The 27,800-nt window shown below is 38.3% G+C and overlaps 1 long non-coding RNA gene across 1 annotated transcript in view; it reads right to left on the bottom strand.

Moving 5' to 3' along the window:
- LOC108445401 overlaps positions 1–27,800 on the bottom strand; it is a 163,860-nt gene that overhangs the window by 54,119 nt on the left and 81,941 nt on the right. Inside the window, exon 3 of the long non-coding RNA XR_001860243.1 lies at positions 27,263–27,356. This is a non-coding gene — a long non-coding RNA (uncharacterized LOC108445401). The remainder of the gene's footprint in view (positions 1–27,262; positions 27,357–27,800) is intronic.

The following is a 27,800-nucleotide window of genomic DNA, read 5'->3' as shown; positions in this document are numbered from 1 at the left end:
CCGCCGCGGGGCGGGGGGGGGGCGCCCCCCCGCCACACCTGGCTCTGCTGCCAACACTGCAGCTCGCGTCGCTCTGCCCGCATGCAGGAACTACCTTGCTGCTGCTCAGAGAGGGCTCGGTCCACGTGGCCTGGGTCGCATGGTCCCTGAAGCAGTTTTAACGACGCCAGGACACAGCTGACATTGCTTAACAGTCTCAGTGATTAAATAATATTCCCGGAAATATTCTTCCATCGGCATATATTTTGACTCAGAAATTAACTGTGTCCAAACGGTCTTCCAAAAGTCTTTGGTAAGAATCAAATCCCAAGAAACATAGAAAAAGTGCTTAAACAACCATGCCAGGAAGTGTTTCAGTTCCTTTGGAGCTTGAATTAAGCTAGAATTTACAAATCGTTGTTCAAGGATCTTTTCAAGTTTAAGATAATTGTCCATATGCGGCTCTGAGAGCTGAGAGTCTTTCCATGGTTCCTCCATAGTTTAGAGATGGAATAGCCAAACAAAAACAAGAAGAGAAATCCAGAGTTTACTCACAAATCAGTCACTGTCCTTAGGGATCGGGGATCGCTCTGCTCGCAATTCTCTACCATTTGTTGCAGCGGGGATACTGCAACACGTGGATCAGACAACGAGGCCCGTGGAAAAGAAATATATATGGACCAGTTCTTGATAGATGTTTCAGAGATGTTTATTTCTCCAGCCGTGTGGCTGAGGATCTGCTGAGCAACTGCGGCAATCACAGGACCTGAGGGTCCTTGCCCACGCAGGGGAACACAAAACAACCAATGGGGAACGAGGCTGACCAGGGGCTCAGGAAACCCTGTGTCTCCCCCCCAGGCCCCTCTCCCAGGACCACATGGCAGGGGGAAGGGACCCTGACACTTCTCCTCTACAGGTTGAACAACCCCAACTCTCAGCCCGTTTTCACAGCAGAACTGCTCCAGCCCTCTGATCAACTCAGTGGCTTTCCTCTGGACTCATGCCAACAGGTCCACATTTTTCTTGTGTTGAGAGCCCCAGACCTGGATGCAGCATTCCAAGTGGGGTACGATGGATGCAGGTAATAAAATGAAGGCAGTCTGTTGGATTAATTGGAGTGGTGTTTCTCTCTGTAAATCCTACTTCATACCAATCAGTCTTGGCCTGATCGCTTTGCTTACTTGCTTTGCAGAGAATAAGCCCAGGACTCAGCTCAGTAAGCCACTTTCCCTAACCACTTTTTCAGGTCAGAAAATCATTCATTTCACAGCAAACTTATTCTGCCCTCTCTCCCTCCCTCAATACACACACAAGCACAGAGCATGTCTCTCCCTGAGTGTGCGTTTTACAAGCTTAGCAAAAAGCCCTACACAAACTGTCCAAAGCATACAATTCCTAAAGGGTCATAATTCAGTCAACTGAAAACTGACTTTTTCACCTACAGAAGCGCACCTCCCCAGTTACAGTCTTTTTCTGTAGCTTTCCACCACTACCCTTGCTTAGAAAGCTATTCATAAAGAAAAGAGTCACAAGGCCTTTGTGTGAATACACAGAAAACTATTTCTCTCCCCACTTTTCTGAAAGAAACTCAAATTTCACCTCTGCCCCTAACCAACTTTTCTCTTTTAAACCATTTCAGTATAGGAAAAATTTGGTCCAAGTGGTGCCATTTTCAGAAACCTATGTATGACTGAAAAGAAGCAGGGACTAAGCACAGAATATCAGCATTGGTATTTTGTTAGCTGTGACTTGACCTAACTTGACAGATTTATATTTTAATGTGGATTTCCTCCCACCAGGGAGATTGTTATGCCCCATAAATCCAATATTCACAGAACTCCAGTATTAGGTAGGACTGAGGGATGTAAAGTACTAGTGACAAACAGTTTGCCTGGGGTACCAAAAGAGAAACTGAAGTCTCTAGCTTTGGAAAGGATCCAGCCATCCTCTCCACACAAGGAAACAACTGTCTCTCCCAGCCACAAATTCCCAGCACCATCTGAGGCTAAAAAGCACATTTAAAATTGACAGGGTTAAGAAATCTGGAAGCAACAGGTAGGGGTTGTTATCCACGCTTCTGTGGTTAGCAAGCTATTACACCTCTGCAATAGCTTGAGACTGCCAGAATTGAATGCACTTGGGTTCTCCACTTCCTTGAAGATTCGAGCTTCAGTCTCCTTCTCAAGAGCAAGGTATAAAGAGATTACTAGCAACATCATCTCATACCTTCTCCTATCCAACCTTGTAAATCTGAGGCTGCCCTTGGTTTAAAAGCACTGATATTAAAATACCAACAGTGCTTCTCTCCTTGTGTCTTTCCCACTCTTCGCTCTTCTTTGCAGATTTCAAGGTGATGACAAAAGAGAGAACAGTCTTAGCATTTGTTAATACCCACTTGACCCACAAAAGAAATTCACTAACATTCGCAGCTTCTAATTTAAAAACCATTAGACCGTTCCGCTTGGCGGACCAGATCTAAATATTCTTAAAGGGGTGGTTTAATTTAATCATTACCTTAACAAGCCCCCTTTTAAAATGATGATCCGCCAAATTCAGGGGATTTGTTTTGGAATCTGATCCAATAACTGGCTTTGTACAAAGAGAAGCATAGCCGCATCTGATTTGGTTCAGAACGGGGTGATAATCATGAAAATTACTTTGCATATTTAATCACTGTGAAAACATGAGTACAAACTACTTTCTAGAGATTACCTTAAAAAAAAAAAAGCTTCAGGCTTTGCAGCAAGCATGCCAAGTACTTTGATTTACAGAGAATTATTTGGATTTTATAGAAAGCTCAGTGTTTCAAAGACTTCAAGCTAGTCAGCCACTGGCAAAGAAAAATTACTAAATAGTAGAAGGAAAAGTTTTTCTTGGAAAAAAATTATGTTAACACCAATTGTGGAGGTTTATGTTTGTGGGATTTTTTTAAGTTTGTGTCACTTAACAACCTAGGTTTCAAGCAAATACCTTACTCAAAACCTCTGATCTTGTCAAGAGGGCGGAGACACAGTCTCTCCAGGTTTTACCTGGCATGTTTCCTCATGGTCAGAGGCGAGTCAGAAGCCAGCAAGTCAGGGCTGTGGTCAGGACTTTCACAAAGTTTAAGTTAGGAGAGTTTGCATCAGGACTGCTCTTTGGTATGTACACAGGGCTTATGGTGGGGAAAAAAGGTCTGTCAAGGCACAGAAGTGTCATCATCATCTAGCTTCAGATTTCTATCTGGATGTCGTTAGTTGAGGTTCAGCTACACATAGAGAATTTAGAGACAAATGCCTAGAGAAATTAATTTTTCTCACCTAGATCAGACAGATAAATAAAAGTACACTGAGCAGTAGTTAGCAAAAAAAACATATACATATACATGACTTGCAAATATTTCCCCAAGCCGAAGCAACTGGATGCCAGATGAGTATTCCATGGCATGTAAAACTAAATTTGCTGCTGAGATAAACAGGTATAGCTCCACTTAATCTGTCTGAGTTGCCTCTGCTTAACACTTGAAGTGAATTAGGCCCTACTTTTACTGTCAGTTGCTTTTAAATCCTTACACTGTGATACAGTAATGTTTGTAAATAACCCAGCTTCTGAGAGCTACAGTGTAGGCAGAATATCTGAGGGATAATTGTCACAGGCATCTTAGATAATGAAGCCTGCTCTAACAAATATTTGTAGGAATCATCTCAGAGGTGTCTGCCTGTCTGTAGCTACCATGTGTGTACAAAATTCATGAAAAAGCATGCCTAAATTTTCTGTGGAAACTGGTGTAATATGTACATATTCATATGAAATATATGTCATACAGTCTGCTCTATTATAGACACCCATTTTTATATGTTATACACACAAATATATACACGTGAACATATATATATACACACCTGTATCTTTTTGCATACTTTTCTTATATAGTACATATTCCTCTAAGCATTATATGTTCCACAGCTTCAGCAGACTAGAGGTTAATGAACAGGCTTTTTCTCACATATGCACAGAACAGATAATTTTCTTTACTGTTCACGATAAGTTGAAGGAGCATTTGAGTGACAGACCAATTTGTCAATCAACTACAAAGTGTTGAAGAAGCTTCCTCTGCATAATTTTACACGCAGAGATCAAATGTGACCTCTGATTGTACAGTGGGTATGGACAGTCAAGGTTACGGAGTCCAAAGGAGTCATGCAAATCAGTTACCTTTTCTGAGTGCCTTGACTTTCTAAGGTTATCTGTGTGCTAAAATAATCACAGGATTTTAAGAGAAAGATGAAAAATGCTTCTTTATTATTTTATGTGTTTGTATGCATGTGTGAGGAAGGTGTATGTATGAATTTATTGTGGAGCTTGAATGTATGTGTTTTTACTTTATAGCCTGAATTATTTTTTAAGGTCTCAACACAGAGCCCCTGGATCTGACATCTCATGCAGTTTCTCTTGAAAGCTATATTTTAATAGCAGCTCCGTTCATTTAATGTTAGCCACTTCAGATGATTTCTTTGCTAAAACCTGAATTATGAAAATCACTTGTCAATTACCCTGGGTAGCTGTGTAAAAGAATTATTGCACATTCACAGTGAAAAGAAAACTTTATTTTCACCACTTTCCAGTAAAAGCTAATTCAGAATAACTCCATTTAACAGTTATTTTATGCTGAAATACTGAATACCTCAGGGAGTCTTTTAGGGATTTTAAAGTCTCTTTATTTATAAATGATTCATGCTGCATTTTCAGAAAAACCTACAATTAGTGTGGGAAGCACAGAGACTCCTTTGGGAAAGGTAAAAAAACTCAACAAAATATACATGCATTATATACAGTCTTTTTATCTATTGTTGTTTTGCAGTGGACTATAAAAAGAAAAGAACTGGAAAAAATGGCTAGGAGATATTTTATCTAACCTTTTAAATATATGCCTCAGTGGACAGTATGTTGTGAAGTAGTTACCCTTATGATTTGTACAGCCCACAAAATTCTTTTAATGCAGATTTCATTTTGGCTTGCACTTTCCAACCCCAGTTATAAATGAGCAATCTAGCTAAGAGGAGAAGCTTTCTGTGGTAAAACAGGAGGACAAACCATCCCTTCCACCTGCCCCTTGTGAGAGTGATGGTCACGAATGTTTCCATATTTGCTGCCTGGGGTGGTGCTATAACTTCAAGGTCTTTGTAATGCTCACACCAGCAGGCATCAAAGATCACACAGGCTCATTTGGCTTCATGGGGAATCCCTCTGCTCACAAGCCGGAAGACAGATACATATTGCTCTAGTTGCCAGAACTGCAGGAGTTTATGCAACCCCTCTCCTTGTCACATGGGTGGGAGGAATGAGCAGGCAAAGGCAATGAGTGGCTCAAGACCCTCAGCACACACCCCTAAGGCTCCCATGGCTTCACTCTTGATGTGGCTGCCCTTGTTGGAGCCCTGGATTAGCCTGGAGTCCTGCTTTATGCGCTGGTGTTACACTAGAGACACACAGGATGGCATCAGGTTAAGGGTCATGCTCCAGCATGTCTATATGCCTTAATGAAATTACACTCAGGAGCACATCCGGAAGGGGCAGAGTGGCACTAGGGTTGAAGGCTGGATATTTTACTATATATATATATATATATATATATATATATATGTATATATATATATCCTTATCTTCTTTCAGACAAAACTCAATAAAAACCCATCCTTAAGTATTCATTCAATCAGAGCTTCTCTGTGTTGATGAAATGTTCATGACTTCCCCTCAGTGTAAACTCTGTGAGATAGCTGCACTCCCATGAACTACAAGGAGTGGTGAACAAGCAAAACCAAACAGATACTGTTGGCTTCAAAGAGACAAGATCTGCTTAAATATATTTTTCCCCACCTCCATGCTGAGTTTGCACTGGTGCTGTTACAAATGACTAAATATCAAATGCAAACAAAATTTCTCAGGGGTCAGAAAGGTCAACCACAGGGTTTTTTTATAATTACACCAGCATTTACAGTGTCGAACTTGTAGGGAGCTGGAAAGGTAACCACCTGGACCTGCTCACTGACCAGTACTGGTACCCAGAGAACCTCCCACGAGACATACAGAAGAGATGGCAAGAAGAACACCCTCAGATACTCTATCTCATTGACCAAATGTGCAAATGACATGGGGAAGAGGTGGTGGGTTGTGATTATTTAGCTAAAAATGGGAAATCTCAGACTGACTGACTTAAACCTAGAGATACACAGAATCTGCATCACACTCTTGTTGGCTTGAATATATTTGATGTTTCTCAAATTGCCATGATAAGCATTGTTCTAAAATAAAGAGAAACTCATAGTTTGCAGCTAGGCAGTATTTTAATTTTCTTTTTAGTAAAGCTCAGTGAATAATATAAATGAAGTAGCAGACTGCACATGTACCAGGACTTGCTTTGGCACTGCCCCAATTGTTTGGATATCAACAGGTGGAATGCAAAAAACCCAACTTGAATAAATTGGAATACCAGCAAGAAGAACATTACTACATAGCAGATAAATCAGAATACCATTACTGAGATATTGTCTGTGTGTCAGACTACTAGAAATGAAAACAGGACCCCTAAGTACTATGACTTTTTAACATGTTGGGCTATATTTTTTGATTCTCTACATAATACTGCAAGACAGTGCTATAAAACTCAAAAGATGAAGCTTGTTCAGTATCACTTTCAATGCAGTATCAATTGAGAAACTCCCCACAGTCTCTTGCACACTGGGTTTTCTATCGCATCTACCAAACAGAAAATACACAGGCCTCTTCTTTCCACTATTGAAACAAAAAAATAGCTAAGTACATCTAGCATACTTCAAGCAATAGATCTGATTATACCTTCACAATTAAGAGTAAATTATCTGCAAGACTCTCCACAGCTGGATGAACCTATGAGTTATATTAGCATGAAAAGAAGGAAAGGGAAAACAGGAAAAGAAGGAAAGGGAAAATGAAGGAACATGTTTTGTTTTAAAACAATCTACAAAATTAATACATTCCAGGTAAGTTTTCCCTGCTCTAAGATACCAAGTGATAGACTGCAATTTCCTCAATGTTGTGGACCTAAAAAGCAGCATGATTTCTATAGGACACAAGGTATGTTCATTGTTCCATTTATATTGCTACAGAACTTATCCTAAGCAAACAGCAGAGGTGCATCAAGGTTTGTTTGATTTTCAAGCCGTGGATGCTTCTTAAAATTTTTGACCTCATTCTGAAAAGGAAGGAGAAGAGACCCTGTAAGTTCTGAGAGGTGGATCATTAAAGTGAGGCAAGACTGAGTGTTGGTGCCAGCTGCACATCCTGGTAAAGGATGAAGAACCAAAGATCTTAGGTTTATTTTTCAGAACAAACTATGACATTCATAAATAGGAGCAATGCACTTTCATATTTCCAAAGCAAAACAAAAATTATTTGTGAGTTAGCCATTATCTGCCATCACAACACCACATGAGGTCCTGTGGTCCTTTGGATGGCCACAGTTTTAGGTATCTCATTGCCCAGGTCTCTTGTATTTGTGTAGATCCCACAAATTACATTGCTTTTATACAATGCTAGTGGACTATTGGCATGACAGGAAAAGCTCAGAATAACGCTATAAAATAGATCACAATAATACTGTGTCAAGGGATGTAGAAGTAATGTTGAGTTAAAACTAAACTTCTTATACTTCCTCTTGAAGAAGTGCCATCATGACTTCCACAACTACAAAAACTTTCATTGCATTGTTTCATTCATTTTTCTTTCTTATTTTTAAAGTGAAATGCAGGATGTTTTTTGGTCCATGAATGTAACATGAGATAGCAATGTAAAAAATTAAGAAATAACTCTATGTAAAAAATCCTCAGAAATATATAACATGGGAGGAATAATTTTGCTTGTTTCTTCTCTATAAATAGGATGTGATGATTATGCCACAAAAATTGGCATTATACTTGAGCATGTGGAATCCCTGAAGCTGTTTTTAATCAATAATAATAATTTTTAGTTTCACAGTGGTGTCTAAGAAGGAAAAGATTTATTTTTGAAGTGTCTCCACCCTATTTTTTTGCCAGACATTAGAAATAATGCTTCAGCAATAAAAGTGCAAACCTTATACTGACAGCAAGTTATCCCTCTTTTAAGATGTTAACTGGTATCAAAATGCAACAGTGCATGACTCAGCTTCTGAAACAATGGCATTCACAATAAACCACTCAATAATTTCATTGACTAAGATGTGGCTTAAGTTAGATGCCAAGTAAAATTCAAGAAGCAACCTGGGACTAGCTGGTGCATACTCTGAACAAGATGGCAAAGGCTCAGGATGCAGTTAGGCAATGCCAGTTAAAAGCACATCGCTCGTTTCCTTGTCAGTGTTTCCAGCACCTTAGGAACCTTTATTTAAAACAAATAAACAAACAAACCAACAAGCCCTCAAAAATCAGTTTCCTAGTTGAAAAGGAGGCCTTTCAAGGAAGCTTGGTTCAGTGGCCTTCAAGTTCACTATAAAGCTTCTGTATATTTCAGGCCATGGGATTAATTACAAATCCAGCAAACCATACAACTAACTTTAAGCCTGTATGTAATCTCAGTTAAGTCAATTAGTATGCCTGCATGCTCAAAGGTAAGCAGATCCTGAAGTACTTTTCTGGTCTGGTATGATTATCCCTAGTGATGTGTAGACATGGTAACTGCTAACCCGTACATTGAGGAAACCTGCCTTCTGCCTCAGCTCAGAAACACATCTTTCTGCAGTAGCTACTACATATATCATCGATTCTACTGTAAGCCATTGGAGTCTTGAGGAAAGATTAAAGAAGGAATAAATAAGTGATGCTCCTTTCTCATTCCGTACAATATATAATAGAGATGTTAGTTGTACATCTCAATTGTATAACAGGTGACTAACATTCTCCTTCAGTGTCTGTCTTTAAATGGCAAAACAAAACAAATTTTCACTCGTGATTGTTAATTCCTTTCTGGGCAGAGCTATTGTTGGGTTCACCCATGTTACATTAACACAGTTCCTGTACATAGCACAAGCATACTAAGGTTTAACTCAGAAGAAGTTCAATCTAGGTGCATTACTGGTGAAGCTATGAGTTCCTGACATCCAGCTTGAAAGTGCTGGCATGCCTAGAGATAGTAAAATAAGTCATGAATGTCACAACCAATCCATTTCAAAATCTCCAGGAAGATTTATGAGGGCAGATTATGGACTCCTAAAAGCAGGCTCTCAAAGCCCTTCTGCTTAGTTTCTTTCTCCTCTGCAGCTGCTTCTAAATTACCAGACATCCCAGCAAGGCTGTTCAAGCTTGAGTGTGTCTTGACCTAGAACACCCAGAGCTTCTTGAAGGATGAACCCAGTCTGAGGTGGAAATACCCTTTCTCTGCAGTATATTGCAGGTTATGAAAAACCTTGCCTGAAAATTGTGCAAGAGCTCCAGAGCAAATCATGTAAATCTGTCATGTAAATATGTATTTATGGGGTTTTTAGAGTTTGGATAACTGCCACACAGACAGCTCCCTATCTCTGAATATATATTTAAGGACTTAAAAAATATGAAGTTTTGACCTGATCTGTTGCCATATATCTCATCACTGCTCCAGTGGCTGTGCAGGCATAGGATGCCATTCCTGCATTTTTCTGTTCCACGTGCCCACGCGTAGCCAATCCTTACAAACAATGCAGGATTGTAAACAGGGCAAGGCTCCTTCTTCAAATGGAACAACAGCATTTGCTCAGGAGAAAGGGCTACTGCATCTCCTAGAAAATGCCAGGTTTGGACTGGCAGAGTTTGCCTGTTAGAGAAAATAAGGCATTTTCTGGTAGCGTTGCACTTCAGGGGAACCAGGGGACATCATGGCTTGACACACCAGTATTTTTCTCTTGCACTGTGTAACTTCAAGTTAAAATGATCTTGCTGCCAGCCCAACAGGGAAACAAATGCACTTGCAGGGTTTCACCTACATCTGCTAGTACAAACAGCAAAAGGGAAAGATACCTTATTGCTTTACAGCTTCCCTTCCACCTTTTCCATTGTAAAAGGCAACTGGAGTCACATGGATTTTCTCACCTCTAGATATTAAGTGGAATTTGGACTTCTTGGCGAGATTTTCTCTTACCCTGTGGAATCCTCTTTGCGTTGTGTTAGAGAGCTTACAACACGATTATAGGTAAAACCATATGCTTTTTTCCAAGGGAAAGGTTAGATCAGCAGTACTATACCCCAGCAACAGGGTCCATCACAGAGCAGGATGATATATATTCAGATGATATATATTCAGGTCTATTTCCTGATTTAAACTTGTTTTCAAACACAGACCCAGTTATTAGAGCTAAGTTCATCCTGAAATATCTGTTTTCATGGACTGTGTGCTGGTATCTCAGAATTATTTGCTTTTTGCAGGTATCCAAACCTGCTAATTAATAACATGAATTCATAGTACAAGTTCTCTGGCTGAAATCACAGCTACAAATAGATAAGAAAAGAGTGTATATATCTTTAATTTTAAACTTTTTAAAATAAACTGCATGCAGTGCTTCTATGTCATGTGTCGTGATGTGATATAAGGAATGACATGATGTAACCATTAACATGCAAAATGATTCATTCTGACTAAGCATATAATGATTTTCTTATTATTTTTCTTAAGTCATACATTCTACCTTACTCTTAAGTGGTTACTTATATTCAGGAACCAGCTGCAGGGGTGCAGGAAGCAAAACTGTCCATTCACTATCAGTAGCAATACAATATAGAGATATGCAGAAATATAAATGTTATGCTGAAGTGATGCTAAGGCTGCCTCTAAACTAACGCCCCAGTTCTGTGTTGGGAACTATATAGGCATGCTCTACAGAACAGAAAACCTGATGTTAAAAGGTTTTAAACATGATCATGGCATGAAATGTGCCTGCATTTTTCTATGTACACATCTTTGATACCAGCTGGAACTGTGCAGAAACCAGAAAAAGCTCTTGAGGAAGAATATTAGGAAGATTGCATGAAGTACAGAAAGTTAAGGCTGTGAATCTTTATAAGTCTGTCATGGTCTAACATACTAAAGTGCTCATTATCAATATAATGCATCAGCTCTCTAGTCTGATGGTTGTAAAGGTCAGTTATCCTGTATAGCAGTCCACAAAATGAGCATTCTCCAATTAATTGTAAAAGCTGGTACTATAATTCTACCTTCCACACTTCATCATGACTAACAGGTGACATGAGTAAATGACAGACTGTACAGACACCTCTTAGTCATATTAATAGTCAGGCACAGTAGCAAGGGTTGAGGACAGAGTGTCAGGTTTAACTTCCCCTCATTACCATTCAGAAAACTATCATTTAATATTAAGTTAATTGTAACACAAGGATATGAGTCATGCCCTTGTGTTACAATTACCTTTAATATTAAATAATAGTTTTTGTAATGGTAATTTCCTTTGGGGATGTTTCATTCTACATTAGGCAGTTCTGACTGATGTCTGTCTTTGCAGATATCTCTATCAGCCACTAAAAGCTCTTCTATGAGTACATATCCATAATCTACAGGAATTCGAGACCATGAGTATTGTTCCATTGAAGTCATTGTCCTTTATACTAGATGTTTCTAATCTATTAACTGTTTGACTATTTGATTGTGCCATAACTGTGATTTTCCTTTTGAAATCTGCACAGAACTGCACTCCTCTTGCTCTGCTGTGGTAGGACTTCATCCATATCCCCAGCTGCCTTGTTACATGGTATATTCATGAGGTGGGCAGTCTAGAGGATGCATAGGGTTTGACTTGTTATAACCATGGTGTTTTAGCTATCTGGGAGTGTAGTGGATTCTAGGAGCTGGACAAAAGTAGTGAGAAGAGTTTGAATTAGACTTTTAATGAAGAACAGTGTGAGCTCAGAAATTATAGCAGCTGTAGTAAACCTAACTGCCCCATGAGCAGAGTTCCTCTGTTAATGGTTACAACCATACAAAGCTGTGCATTTTATAAAAAGTTGTTTTCAGAAAGGTATCATTTAAAAGAGAAAAGGACAGACACTAAAAGCTACAAGATCCTAGATCGACTGTGAGTGGAAAAGTACTGTCAGTAAGGTCTCAGGATCCTCTCTGAGGCTTTAAGAACACTATGGAAATCCTTTCATTTAAATAAATCCTTCTGCACTCAAGAATCATAGCATGAAAGCATAAGGCTCTCCAGAAACAGTCTGGTTGTCCAGCTCTAAAGAAGGTATGAAGGACAATAAGTTCTGCTGATGCACAGGAATTCTTTTGCCAGTGTCAGGGAACAACACAAGTACAAAAGTAATATCCGGGGGGAAAGTTTTTACTCCAATGCCCATGGCAATTTTGCAAGGTCAGCATAGGGAAAGCACCAGGATAAGGTTTGAGCCCAGCTGTTTCCACAAAACACCCCAAACTGACAATAAGTGGACAAACAGGTCCCCCTACTGCTATCATTCTTGGTCCTCACAACACTATCAAATGAACTCCGCAGAAAAGGGCAATGTTGAACTCCCTAGTACACACCAGCCAGCTCAGAGAGTTCTATGATGGGACTAAAACCTAAGCCTAAGTGCCTATAAAATTTTTGAAAACTTCCTAAGTTGCAGATTTCCTTTTCTGATTAGGATCTGGGACTGAATGTCAAGCTTTCTCTGCTTTTACCAGTGGAAGATACATACATACAGAAGGTATAAATTCCAGTGAAATTGAGTCTCATAAAGGAAATTCTATTTGAAATTACCATAACTTTGGTGTAGAAGTAAAGAGCTCTGAATTTTATCTTCAATATTTTTTGCTCTTGTCAGCAACAGCTCAGCCAACAATCACTAATCTTTTCTCTCTTTCAAAAGTTTGAAGCACAGCAAAAGGCTAAGTGAGACCACATTCTCAATGTGGTTATCACTTACAAATCTTCCACACCAAGCAATCTTTATACAGCCTCTGTACATTTGAATAACACAGGTTATGAAATATTGGTGCTCCAGATCATTAGTCAGGTAATTACAATTTTTGTTTGTTTGGCTTTAATTAGAATTACTTTTGGAAAGCATCCATTACAAGAAGAGGTCCTCACTGAACAACTGATATACAACAATCCTCGATTAGCAAATTAAAGAACATCCACTTTTACCCCTAGCTTAAGAAAAAAACTCCCTAACTGCTCAACACTACTTAACATAGAGATTTCAAGTCACTGGTGAGTGAAAGGAAGGCAGTATCACTCTCTCATTTAACCAAGTGCATCTAGATCAGGAGACAAGAAGGAAAAGAAACTCAGTTCTGTGACTCATACCTAGCCATTATCCACCCTAGATATGCCACAAAGACACTCAACAGTGTCATAGTAGTAACATATATTTGCGTATTTAAGGGCAAATGCTTTGTGCAATTCTGCACAGCTTCACTGAATTTAACAGTTTTGTATACACTTAGACCAGGCCCTGACTTTTGTCAGATACAAACCATTGCATTTAGACAAATTTGCTTTGCTCAAGTGCCATCCTGCATGTATTTGTGGCAGAGAAACTGTACGACAGCAAACACATTCATCTTTAATCTGATGAATGCTTCACCACATGCTAGGGTGTGTGTTTCAAAGTATACTGTCTGAGAGATCTGTTCTCAGAAATCATGGTGTGGGGGTTTTCAAAGAGACAGATGTAGAAATGCTTACATGTTCTGACTCAAAGCTGATTGGCCCAAGTACATGAAAATATACAAATCTAAAACTGAGACTAGCACAGACTTAATGATGCAAATTTCCATACATTGGTTTTATAATCCTCACCAATTTCCAGGAAACAAAGTAACACAGCAAAATTAGGGGGAAGAAAGGATTTCTCAGTTTATTAGGTACATGATCCAAATCCTGTGAAATTCAGAGGGAGCCTTTGCGTAAAGAATAATGGACTTTGGAGTAGGCTCTGTGAAAAGGAGTAATTTCTGGCTGTAGAAGCAAAAATGCCCCCAGCCACAGAGCCAAAGACATGTACTTTGTATGCAAAAATAGAATTCCTTGGTGAGAACACTATACATTATGCTTATAGGTAAAAGTTAAATAAAGCATCCCTCTGCTACTGTTGTTGTTCTTATTAAGCAGAAAGGAATGAATGCAATATGCAATTCAAAAATAAATTTGGAGAGAACGAAAAGGGTGGGGGTAGGTGAATAAATATATGTAAAATCACAACATGATACTAATGTTCAATTACAAAAACTTTACAGAAGTCTATTTATTTATTTATTTATTCTAATTCTAAATCCCTACCACTACACAACAATGTCACATTTTAATGTAATATCATGTCCAATGCATATTCATGAAATAAAAATCTTGGCAGTGGCACAAGAAAAGTGGGATGAAGTGTGTTTGGCGGAGTGCGTCACGTTTCCAGACCAGCGGATTTTTTGATTAAAGTCCCTTATCCGTTTTATCATGCATATCCACTCTCTGATTAAAGTGATCTGGAGCTGACACTCACAATGTCAGTATGCACTGAGACCCTTCACACAAAACATGGTTGGAATTTATATGCTTTTAAAAAAGGGGGGAGGGGGGAATGAGAAATAGACCAACCAAAGCTGCTGCATTAAATTAAGTATATATGTATATATCTATCTACTGAAGAAACACACTTGGACTTGCTTGTTTTAATCTTACATATTTCTTTTCAACATTGCCAGGCTACAAATACTGCATGTTTTGCTTCCATTTCAAAAAGTATCTGTCGTGCAAGTTCTTTATCTCTGTTACACTCAGCTTTTGATCAAGATGCTTCCACGCTGAGGTGAAAAACACAGCTGAGGTCTCCTACAGTCACAAATAAATAACAAATTGCTCCAAATCTACACATGCCTTCTCCCTTCTTTATTTTGTCCCAAAAAACCCTTTAATTAATGTACCATATCGCAACCACAGGTTATCTGTTAAGAAAACAGATTCTGCCACAGCAGAAGTACATGGGTGTTGCAAAGGGAGGTTTACCATGGATCCACAGACCTTTTTTCCAGGTCCCATGCCCAGAAGCCTCCATGTATGTGTAGGTTATCTGAAAATGTATTTTCAAGCCTCACGACATTGAGAGGATGCAAAATACCTGAGGTAAGTGTCATATGCATGAAAATATGGTAGCCATTCTTCTGGCTTTCTGTGACTTGACTTTAAATTTTCCTTGACTTTAAAGAGCTTGTGGTCAGGCTCTTCACCTTGATTGCAAAAGGTGCTTAAATATAAGCTCAACTTTAAGCATAAGAAAAATGAAATTTAAGTACTTCAAGTGTTTGTCTTACCTGCAAATAAAGGGATTTTAACAGCTCATTTAACAGTGGTGTTGTAAATGTTCGTTCTCTCTAGCAATACAACAGTATTTTGCATTTCTAAATGCTGGTCTCCAATCACTAAATACTCTTGAAAAGGTATCCTTGGTTTCAGAGATCCACAGATCTCCCAGGGCCTGCAGTGTTCTTCAAAACCTGCCTTTAAACTTAAGAATTCTGTATCTTTTGGTAAGTTTTAGCTGGGTAGTAAGATTTCAGTAGCTTATGTTTGTTCAATTTATCCAATATATCTTTCCATATTTAATAAATAGCTTACATAAAGTCCAAATGTGTCTCAACTCCTAGGGATTACCTTTTTAATTTTACAAAAATTTTAGGAAATTTTAACTGGGAAATTTTTTTTTACTGAGGAAAACAACTGGACCAGTAGCACATGTAGGGACCAGTGTTGTCCCTCTTCTCACATCCTGCTGAGTTGTGTGTCTTAATGCCAAAGTTCAATCAACGTGTTATTCCAGTGCAGGGCTTTTTCTGAGCAGTTAATGCCAGTCATGCTGAACTGCTGTTATACTGCAGTTTTGACAGACATTGAGATGGAATTAATGAAGGACCGTCAAATTAATTTCACGTGTGAATTAAACCTCTCCTTTCTACATAAACTTTAGTATAAGAAACAGAGTGAGAGCCTAAGGTAACACATTAATTTCTTTTTTTTAGTAAGGCAGATGTTTGAATATATACAGACTTCCTGCATATAACACCACCCTAAACATTCCACCAAAAGAGCAGAGGTTCCCTGTACTTCTTTCATCACAGTTCTGCAAGGAGAACAGTCAGAATTTGAGAATAAAAAAGAAAATAAGTAGAGATTTTTAGGACAAGCATTCTGGAAAAACTTTACCAGGCATAAAGTGTGTTTTCATCAGCATGAACATAAACTGCTGGGCAGTTTCACAGAAAAGCACCCAGTAGAGTTTCCACATTTGCAATCATTTCTAGCGCTTTTCATCATTTCCATGTTTACTCACTACTGCTAGTGGCACAAGAGCCATCTCAGAAAGGGAGGATAAGTAAAACTGCCACATACACAGCTGAGGCTCCAGCTACACTGAGAGGCAGTTGCAAAATCCTTCACTGACTTTTTATTGTCTCAATATCAAGCACGGGCTGGAAATGAAGAGCTGCATCTGCATATGGTGCCCAACTGAGCACCATTTGTCCTGTGTGGACACAAGGGATTTGGAAGGCTGAAACCAAAGCTATAGCTGCAGTATGGAGAACTTGTATAGATTACACAAAACCTGGCATATATGAAATGCACGTGTTTTCAAGTAGCTGTTTACAGTTTACAAACAAATTATTACCCCCAAACAATATTTGTAGACATGTCCAGATATCAACTGCATCTGAAGATCTGGGATTCTGTTCACAGGCCCCAACATAAAAAGGCAAATAAAAGATTATTTAATAAAAAAGAAAGAGTAATACAACTACTTTGCATGGATTAACCATTCAAAATTGTTATTATTACCAATGATCATTATTAATCTATATGCTCTTTAATTTGCACCCAAAATCGCTGCCTTTCAGCCACTTCTGGTCCAAGAATGAGCAGAAGCAATGCTGTAGTAAGATCTTATATCACTTAATGTCTCATATTACAATTTCCTTACATTTAGCATCTATACAACAATAGTCAGTAGTATATGAGACATTATGAATAAGAAATAACTTCCTACATTTTAATTGCCAAAGTAAATGAATGAAGCACAGTGTCTGTTCCAGTATCCTTGCTTTTAAAGATTGTGTTCTCTTACTAAAGGGAGAAATGAAAACAAATGTTTGTGAAAGATGCAACATGAGGAGTACTGGGAAGAAACAAGAAAAACTATAAATGCATCCACAGGTCTAATTACACAAGTGAGAAGAGCAACAAAATGGTAAGTTCAAATTTGAATCTGATGGGGGAGAAAAGGAAAAATTCAGATATTTTGGCACAGGCTGAGTTGTGCAAGATGATAAAAGTTTGCAAACCAGTTTACTGTGCCCAGAGAGGGGAAACTGTGGCCAGAAGGACCTCCCTGCTTCTGTATTTGGGCAAGTGGATATTCTCTGACATAGGTACTCTTCTGAGACCTGTGCATTAAAAGAGAGACAACCACAAGCCCATATCCAAGGACTCCTTCAGTTATCGTTAAGGCAGAACAATAGTTCAGACCATTTAATAAAATGGGTTTAAGTATGAACAGTAGAATTTCCATTTTGTTTCTAGGTAAAATTCAGAGAGTGATACTTTCCCTTGGCTGAAGTTACCTCTCTGCACTCTTCAGAAGCAGAAGGCCACTTTTACTTACATGACCTGAAGGCAGGAGCTGGAGATAGGCATCTTAAATTCACATCAAAATGTACATCCTGCAGCTGTTAACCACTTAACAGCACAGATAGTCCCCTCCCTAATTAATTTGTTCATGTTTTTCCTATTTATTTCAGTCAGTATGTAGACAGGAAGGTAAGGGTGCAGGCTGGAGAGGAGACCCTGGCTGGGTGATACCTGCTACAGCACAGAGGGGAAGGAGGCAATAAGAAAGGCAGCAGCAATGACAGTAGGACCTCAACATTTACTGCCACTCAGAACTCCAGAGCACTCCCTTGCCAGGAGCTGCTGGCCTCAGTGGGTTTCCAAAGCTGCTCATCCACACCTCAAGCCAGACGTGCTGCACCACCCCACATGCAGGTGTGAAGCAGCTTCTTTGTAATACCTAGGGTCATGTCTTCTCTGCAGAAGCATTGATCTGAGTGGAAAAACACAAACTTTAGAAGAAATTTTTAACCTCTATCACTCCTTTAGACCTTGAGGATTGATTTAGTGGATCTCAGAGTGTATTCTTTTGCTTCTATGAAGGACTGAGTGTGAATGCAACTGGGAATGGCATGTGCCAATGTGTTTGTGGTAGAGCAGAGGGGATTGATTCAGTTTTAACCACAGGTCCATCTCTCTCTCCAACTCTCAGGTTTTTAATGCAGTTTCTGTTCTGGGTGTCTGCTCCACACGTTAAGAATTACAACAGAAATCCAGAACATTGCCCATGAGCAGGGCTCCTTAGCCCCAGTAAAAACTGTATGCTGTGCACTAGACAGTCTGCATAATAGATACATGTTATGAATACAAATAAAATACACTGTTTCCAATTAATGGGATTTAGGGCTGGGGCCTTTTAACTTAACTCCCATGGTTTCCTTTTGAAACTTCTGCATATATTTTCTATTTTTGAGGGGGGGTTATAAATCCTGTTTTAATGTTTTGCTGTTTATGCAAATTTCCAAATATAAAGGCATATGGTGGCAAAGTGGCACTAACTATCTGCTTTTCGGCACACATTCCTCTGCTATTACAAGAAAAGAAGGCCTGATGGAAAAGGAAGGGAAAAAAAAAAAAAAAGAAAGAAAGCAGTGTACAAACAGACACTCAGTATAAGCATAGCATTGATTCACATTTCTTAGCTTTATTCTTGACCTCTGATTCACTAATTGCTCTAGTGGCTCCTGCAGGGCAACTGTGGATGCTCCTTCATGTCATAAGGTAGAGTGGGTGCTCAAGTTTGTAATTATAGTTTCTAACTAGCAGAGAAAAGGAGAATAATAAAGGAGAACTTTTTTGAGTCAGAGGTTCCCCCTCGCACTGGCAGCCTCACTGCATGGGTTTCATGTATCCAGTTTGCATTTTGCCTGATAACATAGAAGGCACATCATGCTATTCTAAAACAGCAGGATTATTTTCTCCATCCTAATTGATGAACAGCTGTGCTGTAATAGACTACAAAGCACAGCATCACTGATCTCTCCTCAGGCCACCCTAGGAACTGAACACTCCACAGGGAACCAGAAAAGAATGAATGCTGAAAAAAAAAAAAAAAAAAAAAAAAAAAAAAAAAAAAAGAGAGAAGAAAAGGAAAAAAATAAGAAACACCAAACATTTCAATACATTGTCCTTTGGATTCCGACAATTACTTGGCATCTCATTCAGCAATAATTAACTCCAATTTTCCCCACAGTAGTTCTAGTGTATGACATGACCCTAAAACAGTCATACCTTATAAAAGCTAAATATAAACATTTTTGAAAGAGAAATATTGGAGTTCAGAATGTTTCTCACTGAACATCAGTGTTCACAACATTCAAGTCAATTCTGGGGTCATGTGTTCCCTAGAACAGTTCTTTGTCCCAGGAAGTCCACATTATCCATTCATTTTTCTGCTGGAATTCATTCTACTTTATCAAAGTTATTGCTGTTATTATCATTATGTGCCTCAGTATGGAATTGCAATGCCTTCTTGAAAGATTTTGATCCCAAAGGTCGGAAGTCTCAGGGATCACTTGAAATACTTTGTATTTTTGTATGGGTGGGGACTTCATAAATTCAGCAGTATTCCTCAACTTTCTATTTTCTTGTGCTTCTAGAAATGGCTGCTCCACTTGCCTTCAGAGTGAAATAGGAGGGTCTCCTTTTTGTTTTGGAGACAGTTTAGAACTAAAGAGGAAAAAACACTCTGATGTCTTTTAAAAGACAGATATGTTTCTCATCCTTTCCCTTACCAGATTCAGTGGGGTAAGGAAAGAGTCATAATCCTCATTTAAGAACTTTTCTGTCTTTACTATCTTTTCTGTGGGCATGAAAGTGTAAGAAATAGTTAAATGATATTTCTTGTTCTATCAGTAAACCAGTTCCAAAAGCACAGACTCAATTCAATCAAAATTTGTGACAAGAAAGCAATCTTCCCATTCTGCTCATTTGTTCTTCTTATTTTGTCTTATTGGAAGTGATCTGCTGAATCTTTCCTATAGGTAAGCCCTGTGCTTATGTGTTCTTTTGTCTAGATAAGTGTTATCCTGTAAAATGAACACAATAAGACTTCTGTTTACCTTAATGCTAGTTAAAAAAAAAAAAAAATCTCATAGATATAAGAAATCAATAACCGTCCACAACAATTTACCAAGGATTCAGTCTGGGTAGAAAAATTCAAATTGTATTGATTTTTTTACAGGGGAAAAAATCCACTTGACAATAAGCTTCAACTAAAAGAAAATGCCATGTGTACACAACTAGAAGAGGCTCAGAAAGCCAGCTATTTAAAATCTGAGCCGCTAATTAAGACAGGTAAGGCAGGTTTGAATACAAAATCAGGCCCTGAACACTGGCACATTACTTAGTTTCCACACCTTAGTTGTCCATTAATAGTAGGAAGGGAATAAAGCTTATTTTGTGTCATAAGAAAAACTGTGAAGAATTTTAAAAGGTACGTTCCAAAGAGAAATATCATTTAGTGCAGAATGGCACCACACATAAGCTCTTCTGGTCCAAAAAAGTGTGTAATAAGTATGCTTACCAGGATAAGTGGGATGCCATGCTCATTTTGGGTATAACTTCAGGTGTTGATTTTAACTCACCAAGGCCTTTAAAGACTATTCAAAAAGCCACCCTTCTTCTCAGTTTTCTAACTGCTAAATTCTGCTAAAGGACACAAAGTAAAAGCCCCAGATTTAAAAGCCAGCTGTCTGCCAAATGAGAACCACCGGTGAAGAGGTGGCTCACAGCACCACTTGTCTGAAGGGCCTCAGGTATCCCAGCAGGCTGAAAGATGCATTATGTGTGTATAAGATCATGAGTTATAGTGGATTTAGGAGTTTAAGGGGGTTTTATGGGTTTTTTTTGTGTTTGTTTTAATGGCAGTTTGCAAATTTGATTGAGATTGTTAGCAGGCATGCGGTCAGCTTGTTAATTATTTTTATGTGCATTGTTAATCTAGAGTGATTTGTTCTCACTCACACTATAATGTCATAAGCACATTTTAAAAAATAATTTTAAAACAGTAGTAGCACCATGTGTGTTTTGTGAAAGCAAAGCAAAGCACAAGACATTTCCCACACTTACTCTTTCAGTTTTCTCTTCAGCTTCATCTCTATTTATTCAGGCCATTTCTCATTCCAACTGCATAAAATAAACTCTGGACACACCTTAGTGGGTCACATCTTTCCTTTTCAACAAACACACAAAGCAGCCTTTGAAGACCTCATAGCCCATACAAAATTTTTGTATTGCCTGATCAGATACACCATGCCTGAAGCTAAGAGGTTTGGTGAAGGATGTTAATACAAGAAACTGCTTCCTAGGTCTGGGCTTGTTATGGGAAAATCTTCACACCCATTATGTCAAGTGGTGGAAGTGGGCTGGGATGGATTTAACAGCTAGAGAAAAGAGCATGCTTGTCCAGAAAGCATCAGCAAAAGGACTACTATAATAGGATCAAGTGACAGCAGCTGGCTGTCAAAAAGGAGAAATGACAATGCAAAAAGATCTTGGTGAAATATAGGAGTGGACTAATCTTGACCTCCTAGCAAGATAGTTATTTAACCCTGCTGAGGGGCATCAGTGGGCTGGATCACAAGAGGAGACTGAGGTCCAGAGCAATGCTGGTCAGATTTTGCCTTTGGCTGCTCTGTCATCACACATAGAAGAAGCATTCTTGAGCACTTGCTAGAAATTGTAAGCCAAGGAAAGATTCATCCACGCTCTTTATTACAGCAGTTTGATCAGATTTGTGAATGAGATAGCAAAATCAGCTTTCTTTTGTTTTGTAGGTTTCCAGTAAGGGCTTCAGGGAACTCCAACCCGGCAGCCCACAGCCAGTAAACAGAGACTGAGGCACCTGCCAGGTCACACATAGATTTGGTGATTTCCCTTAATTTCATTTTAAAATTTAATTAGATGTGGTTTAGTCCTAAATACAAAGGAGCCATATTCCAAGTTAGTCAAACCTCCCACATCTTGGCTGAGTAGGGAAGAGTAACAGCACTGAAGAAAAACACTTGCTTGTAAATTTCTAGAGTCAGAAGCCAAAACAAAGATTTGAACACAGACAATTCACCTGATTTATTTTCAAAGGGATCCCTGAGGTACGAATTATGTCCACAGGTCTATAGAGAATACAGTCTTGTTTTATGGGTTCATGCTACTGTTCTGTGCTGGGGTCAGAATCAAAAAAAAAGTGGGTTCTTCTAAAATAGCCTGTCTATAAATAATTTCTACTAAAATTCTGAATAAAGCACATACACTTCCTTAGAAAATCCCTGCTCACAAGAGAGAAAGGGAGAGATTTCTCAGAGAAGTGAGCCGACTCATGTCCTTGTAGTTATGTCCAATATTTTGACAGTGGAGTAGTAATTAACCTTGCACTCTGCTCAGTATCACTGCATTTCTGCTGTGACCACTATGAAGTGCTTTTTTGTGAAAGGAAAGAATGAATCTAAGTGGGAAAATTACTGGAATGAGAGAGGAGCTTTAATGGCAACCTTGGCATCCTGCAATTTCACACATTAAAATATATTTAAAAAAAAAAAACAACAACCTACTACAGCGCTTGTTGCATAAGGCTAAGCTTTCTACTCTTCAAACTATTAATAAGGGCTTCCCATTGAGAAGACAAATACATGCTTGATGCATTTTTAATTCTGTGCCAATACATTTGACTAAAGCTGTTTGCTGTTTCAATGACAGGATTTAACTTGCCCTTCTGTATTCAACATTTCTGACTATTAATAGTATGTAGAAAACACAGACAGAGGCTGTAAAAGTTTTATTCTGGTCAATGTTTTTAAAAAGTAAAAAGATTAGCAATTAAAGGTCCAAATCCTTTTTACACAGTAAATTTAACCATTCAATGAAATAAAATGTAATCATTTAGTAGGTGCAATGGAATCTCTACCACATCAAGGAAAAGTATCATCTTGACCACAGTTATTGATCCTTGATGGCAACTGAAGGCAAAAAATTGCAGCCCTCTCAAATCAGACATAAATGCTATATAGATAATCCATATATGTACAAGTCCAATAGCCTTTTCAAGATATGTGTCAAAAAGCATTCTTGTCTGTATTTTCTAAAGTGAATACATCCCATGCTGAAATGAAATCAGAAATAAGTCAGAGGCCATTGTTGAAATCTAAACTGTTTTCTTTTTGAACAGCTTTGAAGTTCCAAGCAGTTTCTCTCCTAATTTTGCCAGGAGTGTTTCTTTGAAGAAAAATGGGATGGAATTGTTATCAGTATTGAGACCAATATAGGGATCACATTGAGTTAATTTTTTACTGCAAGAAATGGAAAAAGAATTACCCTTTCCCACAGAATGATTATTATTTTGTTATTTAAGTGATAATGTAAACCTAAGGTTAAAATGAAATTATATATACTGATGATCTCCTAGTGACCTCCATTGTGCTGTTCCATTACAGCACATAGTAATAACACACTAAGTGCACACACTTATGGTACTGTCAGGTACCAATGCAAATCAAGCGGCACAGGAGGCACATTACTTTTGTTTTAACCATTAAAGACTCTAAGAAATACAATATGACAGCCAGAAGAAAGCAGGCTTGGATTTTCTAAAGGTACCCAGGAGTGGCACTGATTTGTGTTTTCTTTGGTATCCTTTTTAAAAGGCCTTTAGCTGTGCCAATATAATAGATTTGAATCCTGACCTTTCTCCACACAATGAAGATACTCTGTATATCTTACCATATAACACAGGGAATCAATACTGTATTTTACTAAATGTGAGTTAATTTTACCCAGGGAAGGAAATGACTGCTCTTAATAGTAGAACACTTTTTTTTCCTCCTCCAAGTCAGTGAGTTTCAGGTTTGCCAAACCCTATCACTGTTTAAAAAAGGGTTTGAGAGATTTTAATAGCTAATAATAGGAGGAAACATAAAAGGACAAATCCAATTTAAGTGAAAGGGTTCCTGTGTAAGCATTACTTGTCAGTCTTTGGTCGTACTGTATAGGGACCAGCTACAGAGCAGTGGCAGCAAAGAAATATAAAGTCCAGATTTAATTCTGATACAGAGAAATACAATTTCAAAACCGGACGTCTTATCATAGGCATGTCCCATTGGAGAACTCATTTCCCTAGCAAAAGGCTGTCACTGCCATTATGTTGTACAAGGAACCAATTTACTACTACAGCTAAACAGGGTTACTGGTGCTGTTGGAACTTAAGCATTTGAAGTTATCGCTAGAAAAAAAATAGCATTTCAAATGTCAGTGAAATGGGAAGGTATAATTGAAAAGTATCAATCAGAGAAGCAAAAGGGTTTAGAAGGCTAAGACTGCAGTTTTAGTACTGCCTCCCCCCCCCCCCCGCTTCCTCTTTTTATTTTTTTAAGCTTCTTTCTCTATTTCCTTTTCCCTTTCACATGTAACTTCAGATTTAGTATTGTGAAATAAAAGATTTTGGCTTGATACTTGTTCTGTGTCAAATATGAAATAAATTTTGATGATTTTCTTCTACAGTCTAAGTGACCATAGTTTAATGACACAAAACTCTCATCTCACCCTGCATCCAGAGCTGCCAATCTGGAAGATATCTAAATGAATGAGAAAAAGCTGATCTGAATTTTAGTTGCTTTGTTTGTGTCTTTTTATTCTCCCCTCCTTCTGAAAGAAGACCCATTCACTTGAACCTCCTTTATATAATAGAATCTTTTCCCCCATCCCAGGCTGATCCTACAGAGAATTAGAGAGTGAATAAACCTTTGAGCTTTCAGGACTTGAAAGTAAAGAGAAATGGTCTGTAAAATAAATTGAATTAATTTGGTTTCAAGATATCCTAATCATGCCACTATTGCTAAATTCAGTATGTCTCCACATAGAACAGGAGGGACTTTTTCAAACTGCCTCATTTTGCTATATTTTATCCTGAATCAATGTGTGGCAATATTAGGAGCATGTTTAACTAATATCAGAATCGGAAGGCTGGATTTACACAATCTGCTGCTCATATGTAGAATATCAAGCTTTCTTTCATTATTACTTTCCTTTGCTGTGCATAACGGCTCCAGGGGCTTTGAAAAAAACAGATTTTAGTCAAATAGCAATTAGTAAAACAGAGCTTATGTATAATCATGCTAAAACTTGCTTATTTTACCCCTTAAATAGGTTGCCAAATTGCATGTAGCAATTTGTCCTTTAAGCCCAACATCACTGCCTGGGTCCCAGGGACATCAGTTACTCTGAAATACCAGCACTGCTTCTGGCATTCACACACAAAGCAAATTTATCTGTTGCTTGCTGCAACTCCATGAAAGCAAAACTGCACAAGAAATTCCAATTCAGAGCATTGGCCCTTATTTGTATTTTGAACCTGCTAAAAAGAGGTAAAAAGGTGATGTTAGAAAGTTCTGCTGTAATACTGTAATGTATTGTGAGCATATCTATTTACAGAGGAAAATATCAGCCCTGTGTTTCACAGCAAGGAGATGAGACCTGCAAAAAGAGTCAGGCTGGAGTTCTGTGGTGATGAGTAACAGAGCCCCCATATATGGCATCCTCCTCTTTCCACAAAATAACTCCTATGTTAAGGAAAACCATGTACTGTGTATTTCTAATGCAGTTGGATTTTTCAATTTTAAAAAAATCATCAAGATGGTGTACAAAAATTAGTATTTTTTTTTAGTGGCTGAAGAGTTTCAGAAAATTCTTGGTCAAGAACAAACCCAGGCTGTAGAAACAGAAATTTTTATCTAAAGTTGGGTTTAGGATCTGGTTGGAAAAAGCTGAGAGTTTGAGCTGAGGCTGGGAGAAAGGCACTCTGAAGATAAAGTTGCATGTCTTCTTTAGAGTTTATTTAAACTTCTCTTATTTCAGAAGTAATTTTACCTCACAGAAGATCCTTTATCCACATTAGAGTGCAGATATATTCCTCCTCCACCACCTTTTTGATGAATTTCAATTTCAAATAACGGCTAACAGCTTGCAATTGTTCTTTGTATTAATAGAAATACATGGTCTCTTTTGAAGTTCAGGTAGTAATTCAGTTCTTAAAATTCTTCTGCTGTTTATAAATGATTTGAACAGGGATGTCATAGCTTTTGATGCACCATTGCAGCCCCTGTTCAGCTATGTTCTCTAATTCAACTGGAAGCAACTTTTATATGCTTAGGAATCAAATTAAATGCTGTGCTAAGTGGAACCACTGAGTTGTCAATTACATTTATTTTGGACCAAGGGTGCAAGGTATTAATTACGTCATGTGTCCACCACAGGAAATTAATGAGAATGACTGTGGGAAATCAGATTTTTTTACTTAAAAACATTTAGAGAATTTTTTTGTGTGTGTTCGAAAGTATGAGAGTTTAAAGATAATGCCTTGCTCTCAAACATTCTCCAAATTTTATTTCATTAAAACACAACAAATCAGTAATGTGGGAAAAAAATCCAACAAAACAAAAAATTCAATCAATTTCAAGTAATCAAAAATTATTAGATAGAATGAAGTGCAGTTCTGCAAATCATTTGTTGATAGACTTCTGGCATAAAAACTCTCTTCCACTGCAGATGTAGTTCATGTACCATATCATAGAGTGCCTTGAGCCTCCCACAGTAGGAACAAGGTAAGTCAAAGTGACTGAACTGAAATGAGTCACTGCAGCTAGAACTGAAGGGAAGGAGGGATTGCTTATTTCATCAGCTAATACTGTGGAAACCTGCAATTTCTACTTGGGGTGAGTGTGAAAATTTCATAGCTCTGGTTATGTTTCATGAAGCTGAAGAACTATAGATTGTTCGGAGGTGTCTGCCCACAACCACCTCAGTCATGCAGGCAATGAGGGGCAGCTGTCCCATGTCATGGCATCTTACAAGTAGGGCTTACAAAGATAAGCCAGATTCTGTTTGAGACTCCAAAAACGAAATACAGCCACCAGGAGGTTATTAATAAAGAGACAAAAATAGAGGGAGACTAGACTGTTCACTGACAATTTCCAAACAAAAAAGGGACTTAATTTATGAGTAATTTTAAAGTCCATCCAAATCTGAGCTCAGAATGGTGATATTTCTTAAATACAGTGTGCAGACAGTTGGTAAGGCAAAGCCTGTGATTCTCTGATGATAATGAAGGGAGGGGGAAAGAAGGCGGGCAGAGGGAGACAGAATAGCAATAATACTTAAGGAATGTTTCTTTACCTTTAAAGAAGGGAAAATGTCTCCAGTAAAGGAATATCTCTTCATTTTATCAGCTCTCTAGCCATTTCTTGTCACCAGATGAATACAAGAGTGTCTAGTACAAAAGACAAAAAAAGAAATATACATACTTTATATACAATAATTCATTAAAAAAACAGAAAAGAGATGCCTAGGTTTTTTTCCTAGGATAAAAGGAACCAACGAGTTTTTAAATCAAAACTGGAAGAGAGGGAAATTAAGAAAAAAGCCAGAGGGAAAAACCAACGGGATTAATATTGATGCAGCGATGGCAAAAGCAAACAGACAGGCAGGGACAAGATTGCATCCAACCTCCAAAACACATGTAAAGTTGGAGCTAAAATGTCATATGCGTATGCAATTTATATGCAAAAATCTTTTACATAAAGCTACTAACTGCCAAGTCTTCTTTCACAACTTTTTCAAGGCTTGCAGTAACTCTGGGATTTTATATTCTCCCTCCATCACCTTACTGAAGGCATGACTGTCTGTGAAGAACACGGAAACTTTCTTAAGGCCA

This window comes from Corvus brachyrhynchos, unplaced genomic scaffold (assembly GCF_000691975.1).
Source record: "Corvus brachyrhynchos isolate BGI_N302 unplaced genomic scaffold, ASM69197v1 scaffold1, whole genome shotgun sequence".
NCBI lineage: Eukaryota > Metazoa > Chordata > Aves > Passeriformes > Corvidae > Corvus > Corvus brachyrhynchos.
This window is presented reverse-complemented; position numbering and strand designations above follow the sequence as displayed.